This window comes from Lepidochelys olivacea (assembly GCF_965140295.1).
Source record: "Lepidochelys olivacea isolate rLepOli2 genome assembly, chromosome: 1".
Taxonomy (NCBI): Eukaryota; Metazoa; Chordata; order Testudines; family Cheloniidae; genus Lepidochelys; species Lepidochelys olivacea.
This window is the reverse complement of record NC_140411.1, coordinates 256,085,328-256,097,971: the sequence shown is the minus strand read 5'-3', so window position 1 is coordinate 256,097,971 and position 12,644 is coordinate 256,085,328. Positions and strand designations below refer to the sequence as shown.

The window sequence follows — 12,644 nt, the reverse complement described above, 5'->3', positions numbered from 1 at the left end:
ATTTACACAAGTTTTGACAATGTGCCTCACACTCGAACACATATTTCGGTGGCAGAATCCAATATGGGGAGATCAATTCAAAGTGCAGACAGATTTTTTTTTTCATCTTTAATTACTTTCCTGGAAAATAGCTCATCTGAGTGGGAGCTAATTTTAAACTGGAGGTCCTAGAATATGAATATGAATGCTTTTTTTAAAAGAAAATATATCACAGCATGAAACGAACATAGTAGTGCTTCTTTTCCTTCCTCGGTGTGCAATGGAATGGGGTTGGAAGGAAAAAAGGAGGGCAAGTCCTATTTGGGCTGTAAACCAGGATTTTATGCTTGTGTTTTTTAATCCTATCCAAACCCTTCCCCACAAGCAGCAAGGAGTGATAAAGCAAACCGTTAAAACCGAGCTGGAAGAAAAGCCTGTCATATCTACCCAGGCACTCCCAACTCTTAATCTTGCTATATATTTTAGCAGTGCCGCTTTAGTGCAATGTGTAGCGAAGTCCTGTTTGCTTTGTTTTCCCTTATCCCTGTTGGGAACTGAACATTTCTCTCAGATGCAGACATGTAACTGTTACAGTAGAGCTGGACTCTGAGGATGGGAGAGTGCCAGATGCACAGTACAGACAGCCTTATTATCCTGCAAAGGGGCTGAGGAGTGATTAATGAAAGTATCAAACCACTGCACTTAATATCAAAGTACTTTCCATGGGGTTTATAAGACTTAAGCATTTCTAGTTATACATTATGCCAGTATTAAAGGCCAGAGACCAGCTGTCCTAAGTTTCTAAACAGTAGGCTAAATCTTCAAATTTACGGTTCAGTTACATCTGCGTGGAAGATTGCCTATCTGTACCTTGTCTTTAAGTGTACAGCCTATAGAAAACAAATTAAGAACTCCAGTCCCTTGGAAGGATACACTTTGTTTTGGGTATTACTATTAGACCACTACAGTATGGATGATTATGTTAGAGAGGAAGGATTGTCTAGAGGTTAAGGTGGTGCTAGATTGGGACTTGGGAGACCTGGGTTCAAGCTGTGTCACCCAGTGTGACCACTTAGGGTATGTCTACACTACAAAAAGAAAAAAGCCACAGCAGTGTGTCTCAGAGTCTGGGTCTACAAACTGGGGCTTGTGCTACGGTGCTAAAAATAGCTGTGTAGACATTCCCACTCGGGCTGGAACTCTGACTCTGAGACTCACCCCCTTCTCTGGGTTTCAGAGCCCGAGCTCCAGCCCATGCAGGAACATATACATGGCTATGTTTAGCACTGTAGTGTGAGCCCCACAAGCCTGAATCTGTAGACCCCAGCTCTGAGATTCAGAGCTGCGGGGAGGGGTTGGAGGTTTGGGGTTTTGTTGTTTTATTTTTCAATGTAAACAATACTCTTTGTTTCTCTGTGCCTCAGGTCCTCACATGTAAAATGAGGATGATAGCACTTCTCTACCTCATAGGGGAGTTGTGTGGTTAAATATATTAAAAACTGTGTGGTGCTCACACAATGTATGTATATATATATAAATATAAGTACATGAGAGTAAGAGACAGCTCTCTGAAGCAGATCACTTTCATGTCTAACTGTACATAGTTTTGTGACCCATCTTTGTAACTTGAGAAACCCCAGGCAAAAATATGAGTTGGGTATTTGGAATCTGTAGTTGAGTGCATATGACAAAAGCTAAATCCCTGGGACTATACTCTGATCTCAGTTTTACTGGTGTAAATCAGGAGTAGCTCCATTGAAATCAGCAGAGATACACTGGTGTAAACCCATATTAATAAGATCAGAATCTTGCCCTGCACTTTTTTCATTATTTAAAAGTATGGGTCTGAAATTGACATCACCAGCATCATGATACAACTGACCAATCAGCAAAGAGCACCACAACACAATATTTGAGAGAGGAAGGATATTCTGAAAATGAGAGAGTTTGGCCCACAAACACCCAAATTTTTATCCCACTGACTCCCTCTGTTGCTTTGACCAGGTCACTCTCTGAGTCAGTTTTCTCATCTCTAAAATGGAAATAGTAATGGAAACCTATCTCACAAAGGTGTTATGAGAGTTAATGAGTTGAAGTTTGTAAAATGCTGTGAAGATGTTACATGCTAAGAGTTGGTATTATACTTAGACAAAAGACATACTTGGAAGAAACTGAAAGGGGCAGAGGAACAAACCTTTGATTTCCTTCCCCCTCTGGTTCTGAAATGGGGATCAGGCCATGAATTCCTGAAGTTACAGGAGGCTCCTAAATGCTTGGGGCTCCAAGAAGTTGCTTATGTTTTAGGTGGGTCCTGACCAGGATTGTTAAAGTTACCAATACAGCTGCTAGTTCCTTTTTTTCTGATGTAACCTGGAGAAGTAACCTGCAATTCCGTTTCAAGATGAAAGGGACACAGATTGCTTTCAGTTGCCCTGGCTGGTCATCCTCTCCTGACTATGAGTAAGTGTTCTGGTAGTCATGTACAAAATAAGGCCACTGCCTCACTGTGCTACCCTCCTTCAATCTGAACCTCCTGGACTCATGTATAAGCAGTTGTTGGACTAATGATATTTGGAGACCGTTTGCCACCAGTGCATTCTTTGTCAAAGAGGTGGCTTTTCTATTGTGCTATATTGGTTTTTCTATATTTCTCCCTGTACTGAATGCTGAGAAGAGCTGTATAAGATCTCGCTATTGTTATTATTATGGGAAACTGTAGCACAGAGAGGGGAAGTGATTTGCTGAAGGTTATGCAGCAGGTCAGTGCAGAGCTGGAATTAGAACTTAGATCTGGTTCCCCATCTAATTCCCTTTGCCTCTGGGCCACAATGTCTTTTGGAGGGAAAACTAAAGAAGGAAAAACCAGTATTCAGCTCTTCTTCTTGAAGAAAGCATTAAGCCTTTTGTGGCCATTTTCAAAAGTACCTTGATTCACTTTGTGCTAGGATCCCACAAGTTAAGCATGACTGGGCTATGTCAATACTGGGTGTGAAAATTCCAAGGATAACCCATGTAACATCTGTAGGTGTTGGTGACTCAGTACGTGGTGTCCTTTCCTCTGAGTCAGTCCTGAGTTAATGTCTCAACATAGTGCTAGGGGGCACTGCGCTGCAAGATATAGGTTGGCTTTTGTTTCAACGTGGAGTGAAGGCCAGGTTCTGACCACTTGTGATAACCAAAGTGGTAATCCATGGTGCTTTTTGCAAGAGTAGGATGGTTAACTTTTATGTCCTGGTTAAATTCCAGCAACAATAACTACTTTCTGCTTCCACGAGTTCCCACTACAATTTAAATGGGATACCTTATTCTTCTCGTCCCCCTCTTCAAATCCTGTTGCATGCTGATGCTGGCAGGGAATGTCTGAAGTGTTCCATACCAGAGGTGGCTGCCATGGTTGAAGTAGCCCCGATACAAAGGGTGTAAATCACTCTGGGATTCTCCTTCAGGACAAAGGGTGCTATGTAAATGCAAGCTACTACTGTAAAGTAATGGAAAGGGTATTCTCCTCCTTTCTGGTTACCTATGAAAGTGAAATTTTATTGGGCCTAGGTACTGCAAGACAACTGCTTCTGAACTGACAAAAACTTCTGAATGTAATTAGTACAAAAAGACGTTTCATGAAACTGCTGGTTAAAAGTACCAAAATTAAGTGCAAAGCAGTGCCAGAACTGCTCCAGCAAGGAGTACCCAGGGTCAGACCCACAACTGGCATAAAGGCGCAGAGCCCCACTGCAGTCAATAGACTCCTGTCTGCAAGTTAGTCAGCCCAGCCACTTCGATGAACAATATGTAAACTTAAAGCACTATACATCTTTTTTACAAATTCTAACTTCTCCACGGAAAGTTGACTCAGTCCATGAACATGGAGTCATGCGGCAAAATAAGTTTTCCTCCCTTGCTTTAATAAGTCTCCTTGAAGTCAATGGAGCTGTGCTGATTTACACCAATTTAGCATCTGGCCCTTGGTCATTGAAAATGGCCATCTTTACACCAGGCTGCCTTCATACAGACAAGGGCAGAGAATAAATACCTTTCTGTCTTGTCTGGTGCCACTTTTGAGTCTGTTAGATTGCGGGGTGTCTCTTGACCTGCTGTCTCACACTGTGCAATGAAATACGAAATCCCACATGAACAGTCCTGGCTTCACAAAAGGGATTCTGTTATTATATGTTTCTTTATCAAGGATCTAGTCCGCTGTATTTTTATAAGCTGCTCTTTGGGGAGACACTGTTTTTCAGTGTTGTTTGTTCACGTTAGCTATGATTTATTTGTATGAAGAAAGGTTAAGAAAAGTGCCTCTATTAATTGCTTTCTTATGCCAGTGAACTTCATAGGTTACGCTTAATCACAAAATAGTTGCTTTGTAGTTTCTCTAAAAGCTACATCTTTGGTTCCCTCTCTCTCTTTCTCTCTCTCTCTCTGTACAAATTTTATTTGATCTAATTCTCTGAGGTTATAAAGGAATCATGCCACCTTCCTGGCTGCAAGTCAGATGTAGGTGAGACTACACCCCATTCCCGAGCTTCCAATTACAGATAAACTAGATCATGATAATCACCACAAGCATTTCTATAGCACATTTAATTCCAAGGGATCCTGATGTGCTTAACGGGATGTGTGTATGGAGAGCCCCCATTCTGGTGTGGAACACAGCTGCCATGTGGCACCAGCAACATTACACAAAAGGGATTTTAGGATAAGAAATCAACCTCTCAATAGTTAGGGTATCCTCAAATCAGACTGACTGTTATTTTCCTCAGTCACAGGTGGACATTAAAGAATAAAATGTTTTATTACAAGCCTTATAAAGCTGAAACGGGGGTCTAGATCCTGCATGGTGCTAACCATTCTGAACCTGATACAGCAAAGCTCTTAAGCACATATTTAAGTCCCATTGAAGACAAAGGGACTGCTTACATGTATACAGTGAAGCAAGTGCTCAAGTGCATGGCTGGATCAGAGCCAAAGGGCTCAGCCTCTTGAAGGATCGTTGAGCCCTCTAAATTGGGGATGGAGGTTGTGATTAGGTGCTCTGACAAAGCTGTGTGTGTGTGTTTCTAGCCAACATTATTGGAACCTTACTTTTGCAACCAATGAGTTTACTTCATTTTTGTTTAAAATAAGGATTTCCACATCTCTTTGCTTTGCTTTCATGCTAGTGGAGCCATTTTCAAATGGAAGTATTTCTAAAACTGAACTCTAAACTGCATCAATCGCTTTAAATGACTGAACAAAGAGATTTCAAATTGATGAAGTGCTTCAAATGCTAAAAAGAGCTGGAGTTCCCAGAGCTTTGGAGCCTGGCACTGAGCAAGGAAGAGAGTGAGAGCAACTGAAAAACACTTTTCTGTTGTTTCTTTGTATGAACTGGTTTCGGGCTTATGCAATGCACAGTAATTAAAATGACTGGAATGCTTCACATTTTTCAGGGAGCTTTAAGGCAGCTCGGTGGTATTGTGGCCACACACCAGTTGAGTTTGGGCTCATGACTGCAATTGAGGCTGGAAATATCTATCAGCATATCCTGAAGGAGATGCTGCCTGTCTGGGAGGGTGGGGAGAAAGGAGTGTGTATGATATCTGGTGAGCAGCAATAGCAGCTGCTCTCTGGGGATCAGCTGTATGGGGCAGCTCGTAGGTGAGAGGTTTTGTGGCTAGCTATCTTATGGGTGAGATGTAAACTGAAGGTCCTGATACGGTGTGATCATTAAAGAGCTCATTGCTTGCTTTCACAAAAGCAGGAGTATTAGCCTGGGTGTCCTGCCCAAATTCAAGTTTGGGTAATTACAGTCACACTCCCTGGCTCCCTGCTGAAATACATTACCCTCCTTTACTTGTGGCCTGTTCAGCCATTGCACCTTCCCATCCCAGAGGTGCTGCACTTCAGTGGTGTCTGCACTGGTAGCTGGATATATTTACTTAGGTCCCAATACAGCATTTGGAGTTCAGCGAGCAGAGAGCCTGGCCACAGTTCTGTAGCCTGGCCAGGCGTCTGGCTCACCACATGCTAGTCACACTCTGGGGGGGGCTCAGTATTTTTAGGGCTCTGACTGAGCTTGGCCCACCATCACCAGTCCCCTCACTCCCTTCCCCATAGGTCACTCTGCAGGGCCCTGTGGCCTCCACAATCCTTGTATGAGGGTTGGCGGGGAGAGAGGGTCAGGAAGAAGAACCAGTGCAGGGATAGTCACTTTGTTTCCCCTCCTGCACTGGTCTGACCATCCTGAAGTTCAGGTAGGCCAGCATACACCTCTGCTAGAGTAATGGGCCTGTCAGCCCCTGGGAGTTGGTCCATTGTAAAGACCTTTGGGATCTTGGGGATGAAAAGCAATTTCTAACTGTTCAAATTATTAAAATTATCAAAGGCAGAAAATGAAGGAACATCAAGAGATGTAGACAGCTGAAGGTGCTACTTGTTTCATTTTAAGTGACATGGGAGCTGGTGAAAGCTGTCAGACTGAAGACACTAGAGACAAACATCCCCTCTTTAGCCATTGAATGGGTACAGTATGGGCACCAGCAGAATGAGCTTCCCCACACTGTCTCCCCAATGAACCTCTTCCGTGCCCTGCAGAAACCTCCTGTAGGAGTGAGAAAGTGTCTCAGCCTATGTGGCCCACCTGGTTTGTGGAAACTGCTAACAAGGGTACGGTTGTGATCGTGTTATTTTATGATGTGGCCACTTGTCCACTAATGAGCTGACTGACTGACTTTGCACAGGCCGCCAAACAGATGTCAAAGAAACATGGGGTTTAAAAATCTAAAGACAGTTCTGGTGTGTGCAAACTGCAGTTGTGGTTGTTGATGTTGTTTTTAAAATCCAAACTGGGTTTTCATTCAAAAGCCAGCCATAAGCCTCAACAACAGAAGAGCACTCTCCCCCTGCAAAGATCCAGAGTCCCACCTGTTGGGATTCCCTCTGAGACTTCTTTCCAGTCAGCTTCCCAAGAACTCACTTTGACTCCAGGTGTCATCACTTTGGTATCTTTATATTACATATAGCAAAGAAACATTGAATTCATAGACTCGTAGTAGACTTTAAGATCAGAAGGGATCATAGTGATCATCTAGTCTGACCTCCTGCACCTTGCAGGCTACAGAACCTCACCCACATCTGAAATAAACCCCTAACCTCTGGCTGAGTTACTAAGTAATCAAATGCACCATTTACACTAGTTTAAACCTGCAAGTGACCTGTGCTCCATGCTGCAGAGGAAGGTGAAAAAACTCCAAGGTCTCTGCCAATCCGACCCGGGGGAAAATTCCTTCCCGACCCCAAATATGGTGATCAGTTAGACCCTGAGCATTTGGGCAAGACCCTCCAGACAGATACCTGGGAAAGAATTCTCTGTAGTAACTCAGAGTCTTATCCCTCTAATGTCCCGTTGAGATGATCAGATTCAAGCATAGGGAGTGTACATAGGGTATATTACACATCCAAAGTTACATAGAAAACCTCTTCCTTTATATACATTTACATATTACATTGCATTTACTATACGTTGTATCATACATTTTGGAACTGGCTTGGTTACTTTGTAGTGTGCTTTGTAGAATGCTCTGTCTATGCACTGTTTGTGCATAATCTGACCTCTACCTAATCTTACATTTAGGCTTGTTTACTATTACCAGCATGTTTCCGCTGATCTTAGCTAGCCATTCTGATTCCAACATACTGCTTGTTATGACAACATAACCTTCCACTCACCTTCCCAATCATACCCACTAAAATATAAGGCAAGTTTCTTTTGTCAAGCCAGGCCTATGCTGCCCAGCAGAGTTTGGGGGATTTTCAGTATTGCTCATTTGAAGATTTCAAGACAAAAAGCCTTATCTGGAGCAAAAGACAGAACTTCCATTTCCTCACTGTTCTGGAATTTTGCTCCATAAATCTTTGAATGCTGTATGAGACAAAAGATGAGGGAATGGTAGATATACAGCCTAGAAGAAGGGTTGTGTCACTCATTTATTTCCTTGCTCTTCGTGTATTAAGAACAATAAATTCATCAAAAGAAAACTGAAAACCTTTCCCAGGTCTGCATGTTAAGTTCCATACCTACTGTCTTAATGTCAGAAGTGAAAATGTTGGTGCTAGATTTAGCACAGATGTGTGAAAATGGTGTTCTTTTACAGCTGAAGAAAGAGCAAAAAATAGTCTCACACCCCATTTACTTTAATCAGCGGTACAGAGATATCTATTAGTTGTGATTCCCTTATGTGTTGTTGAAGGAAGTTTCAGCAGAGGATGCAAAGGTGTTGAAAGAAGTCACAGTGAAATTACAGTTAATTTATCAAAATGCCTGTGATTTCCATTTCATGGCAGGTGACAATAAATACTATGCCAAGAGAGTTAATCTGTAACTAGAGTATTGTAATAAATACAAGGTTTCTCCAGGTGGAACCATGGAAAAGAAATGTGGCAAAGCTGTTTACCTTTGCATTGAATGAAAGTATCTTTAACAGATGCTCCAGGAATAGGCCTGTGAGTCAATATGTTACAATCAGGACTCTAAAAACACAGCCTCCTCTATTAACAGAGTTCAACTCCCTTGTTTTACTCTTAACATCTCTGCTACCAAACCTCTTCCAAAGCAGTTCCTTGAAATTAGATTTTGATTTTAATTTAAGGATAAATTCTTCCGTGCTGGGATAGTGTCTTTCTGTGTGATTGCACAACACTGAGCACAGTGGGGCCCACATCCTGACTAGTCTTTAGGTGCTACCCCAATATAAATAATCATTATAATTATTATTAATAGTAGTTATTGGCATGTCCCTTGATCCCCAGGGTCACAGCAGCCAACGTGTCTAAGAGCTCAAGCTCAGGGCACAGCAGTTTGTGGAGCACTGTTTTGGAGAGGTTTCAGAGTAGCAGCCGTGTTAATCTGTATTCGCAAAAAGAAAAGGAGTACTTGTGGCACCTTAGACACTTAGAAATTTATTTGAGCATAAGCTTTCGTGAACTACAGCTCACTTCATCGGATGCATGCATTTTGGAGAGACATGCAAGAGGGCAGCGACAGAGCCGAAGCAGTGAAGGAAGCCAGTTATGCAGAGAGAGCCTAAGGCACAGATGACCAGCAAGCACATATTTAGCAGCTGCAGCTGTTCCAGCCAGGCTATGGGAAGACCTGCAGCTGCATGTTGGCCATGCACAGAGGAGAAACAGTTTGCTGGCCAGGAGGGAGAGAGGGGAAGATGAAGACATTAGCATAGGGTGAGGACGCAGGAAAGAGGAGAGGTGAGCTGAAGAGGAAGAGCTACAGATCTGGTCAAAAAGAGCCAACTCTGTGAAAAGAAAGAGTTGTTCTGCAGTGGGAGTCTTGGAGCTGGTCCATTTGAGCAGCACGTCAGAACGAAAAAGAGTTCTGAAGACAGAAAGGTGTAGAACATTTTAGGTTGTAACAATTCTTGTTGAATGATTGCAGCCCCAGCCTCAGAACGCTGGCACAGTACTAAAAACACAAATCTGACTCTTATGCCCACCCCTTCCCAAACCGGGGTAATTTTTGTCACTGACTTGTAGCTGTTATATGGGATAGCATCCACATTCCACTCTTCCCATCTTCTTGGCTGTGATTTTGTGTAGTGGTTAACACAGATTGAAACAGGAGGGGGAACTCTCGCTGCACCAGCCGGGAAAAGGGGTGGTTCTCCCTAGACTTTTAATGGATGGGTGGAGAGAGAGAGCTATGATCCACCTTGCTTTAATCTGTGATTTTATGGCAAAAATTAGGAGCAAGGCTCTGAAAGCTTCTGTCATGTTGGGGAGGAATCAATAGCTTTACCCATATGCTGACTCAGAGAAAGGTGGGGAGACTTTATACAACTCCAAGTTACCAAAAAAGAAGGGTCTGTAACTTCCAGTAGGGAACTGGCTATCCAGCAGCCTTTCCCCATCTTCTGACAGTACAGAAATCATCTGTACAAAACAAAGCCAAGTGGTTCTAGGACAACGCTGCAAATAAGGAGCCTTCTAATGCAACTAGAAGCCCCTCAAGGGAAGCATATAAACCCTTATAAAAATCATCCTTTGTTTTTCTTAATTTCAACTGAAAATTTGTTTTTAAAAACATCCAAATCCTGCTTCTTCTCCTCCCTGTCAGGTGCAATGGAACACCCTACAGAATGCAACTACTGCAGGCCCACCCCAAGCACTGCTGGAATGAAATGGCCCTGTTTTGCCCCCCACCCTACAGTGTAGTTACAATTGAACAGTGCATAGCTACACACTATTTCCCCTCCCTGACTAGTTCAAGTGGAACAGTCCATTGCTAGGGAAGTTCTTCTTCCTCCTGTAGTTTCAATGCAGAATCATCCTGTGTTTCAGGAATTCACTCTGCTACAGGTGGCAGGCTCACCCATTGATGCACACACACCACTGCTCCACTTGATGTAAGGAAGGGTGGGGTAGGAAGGGAGGTTGTTTTGGTCTCCAACTCATGATCAAATTCAGCATAAACAATCATCATATTTCATGTACCATGACAGCTTTGCCCAATGGGGGCTAATGTAACCTTAGTTATATAGTGTTGTAAAGACAAATGGTTGGCTTGTGGAGCCATGCAAGGAAGACCTTATTGCCACATGAATGCCATCCCTTCCATCTACAGACCACTGTAGAACCAAAGCAGCTTCTCAACTAAAATTATTTGCCTTACTCACATGAGTTGTTGCCACGTAAATCAATGGAACTACTCTAGGCAAACAGGATTTGGCTCTGAAACTAATGTCTCCAACAGGGACCCCCTGCATTCAGTCTTAACCTGGAAAGAGGCGGTGGTCGGAGGGCAGGTGCTATAAAAGTATTTATTCCATCAGATGCTTCCAGGAAACAACAGGTCAGCCTTTAAAACCTTGCCAATAGCTGTATGTTAGGAATAGTTCTCAGCGGATTCCCTTAATTAGATTTTATAGGAGATTGGCTATTTGCCTTCACTCCACGTCTTTTGATTCTAAGGCCATGTACTCTGGCCACACAGAGGTTTACAATCCCAAATTTACTGGTCTCTGAGAATCTATAAGAATTATTCAAGAAAATTTGATCTGTGATAACTGAGGCTGCACCCAGATCTGCTTTCAAAAGATTGCCTCTGATATGATATAGGAACCCTTTAAGGCCTTGTAAATCGTTTTTAGGGGGGCTGCAGATTGTTACCATATGTCAGATGCATCCTAGCCATGCTTGGATGTAATGTGCAGGTTATCATAGAGGCTGAGCTCTGAATTATGTCCTGTCTTTCCTGTTTCCAATTAGAAATCTGCCACAGTATCAGGAATTCCAGGCCACATTGTTCTGCAGTTCCAAAAGAGGAAAATGACACGTAAGGGGAAATTCCTTTTGACTAGCCATGTGTATCTTAAGATATACTAGGAGGGGGCGAGGTCCGCAGAGACCTCAGTGGGAGCAGAACAAGTGGGAGTTTACCAAAAAATCTTTTGTTTCTCTTTCTTTAGATGGTGTTCCTCAGAGACTTCAGCATTCCTATTCTCAGGGCTAATTTTAGTTGTTTGTGACTGGTCTGTTCTTAGTGTCCCTCTCTTTCCCTCTTACCTCTCATGCATGCTGAACCAAATAAGCTTGGGGATATGCTCTCTGGGGATTGGTAGGTGATGCGATAACCCTTCTCTGTACTTTCATAATCACGAGACCAGACGTCAGAAATGAAGTGGGATCAGGAAGCTGGAGGCAAAAGAGATACTGTTGTTATTTATTTGCATTGCATTGTCCTGGGCACTGTACAACACATAACAGAGACATGGTGGGAGGGATAGTTCAGTGTTTTTAGCATTAGCCTGCTAAACCCAGGGTTGTGAGTTCAATCCTTGAGGGGGCCATTTAGGGATCTGGGGCAAAAATTGAGGATTGGTTCTGCTTTGAGCAGGGGGTTGGACTAGATGACCTCCTGAGGTCCCTTCCAACCCTGATATTCTATGAGTCTATGGTCCCTGATCCAAAGAACTTCCAGTACAAGTTGGGAAGAGCTCAAAATGAGCATAGTTGAAAATAAAGCTCTGATGCCTTGAGTGGATCTCTTCACAGCAGATTGGGTTCACTAGCACAAAGTTCATTGGCATCTGAACTCCACCTACCTTGTATTCATGCACTGATGTGCTACCAGTGTGGCCATGGACTGATGTTGGGGTCCATTGGACATAAAAGCAAGTGAAGAAGTACAGGGCCTCTGTGTGGATGGCTCTGGCCTCCCACAGCTCTCTTAAGATCTGCATGGATCCCTGAGGATCTTCCTGGTTTGGGGGCAGGCTGGGCAGGGGTTGGGGTGTTAAATCCTGTCCCACCCAATGAATGATTGATCCCTGCTCCATGTGCTTTCACAGTAACACCCACACATGGATGTGATCATGTGAATCCTTAGAATTCTATCCTCCATAGAGCAAAGGGCTTGGTACAGTGGACTTGGTTGGTTGGATACATATGTGACCCTTCACAGAGGAATTCATACAGTTCAGAAATCTGAATATCAACAAAATCCTTCCGGTTATGGGGACTTCCAACCCTGCCTGAGACAGCGGTAAATTCCTGAGAGATGGAGCTGACTAAGAAAACTGGAATTTTGGGAGGACTCTGGCACAGTCCCAAACTCTGTTCCACTGAGATTGTCCAAGAATGTTGTTTCTCTGCCCCAAAAGTGAGCCCCCTTGCTG

At 43.2% G+C, this 12,644-nt stretch overlaps 1 protein-coding gene across 1 annotated transcript in view; it reads left to right on the top strand.

The window, feature by feature from the left end:
• SYN3 (synapsin III) overlaps positions 1-12,644 on the top strand; it is a 279,080-nt gene that overhangs the window by 158,127 nt on the left and 108,309 nt on the right. The window lies entirely within an intron of this gene.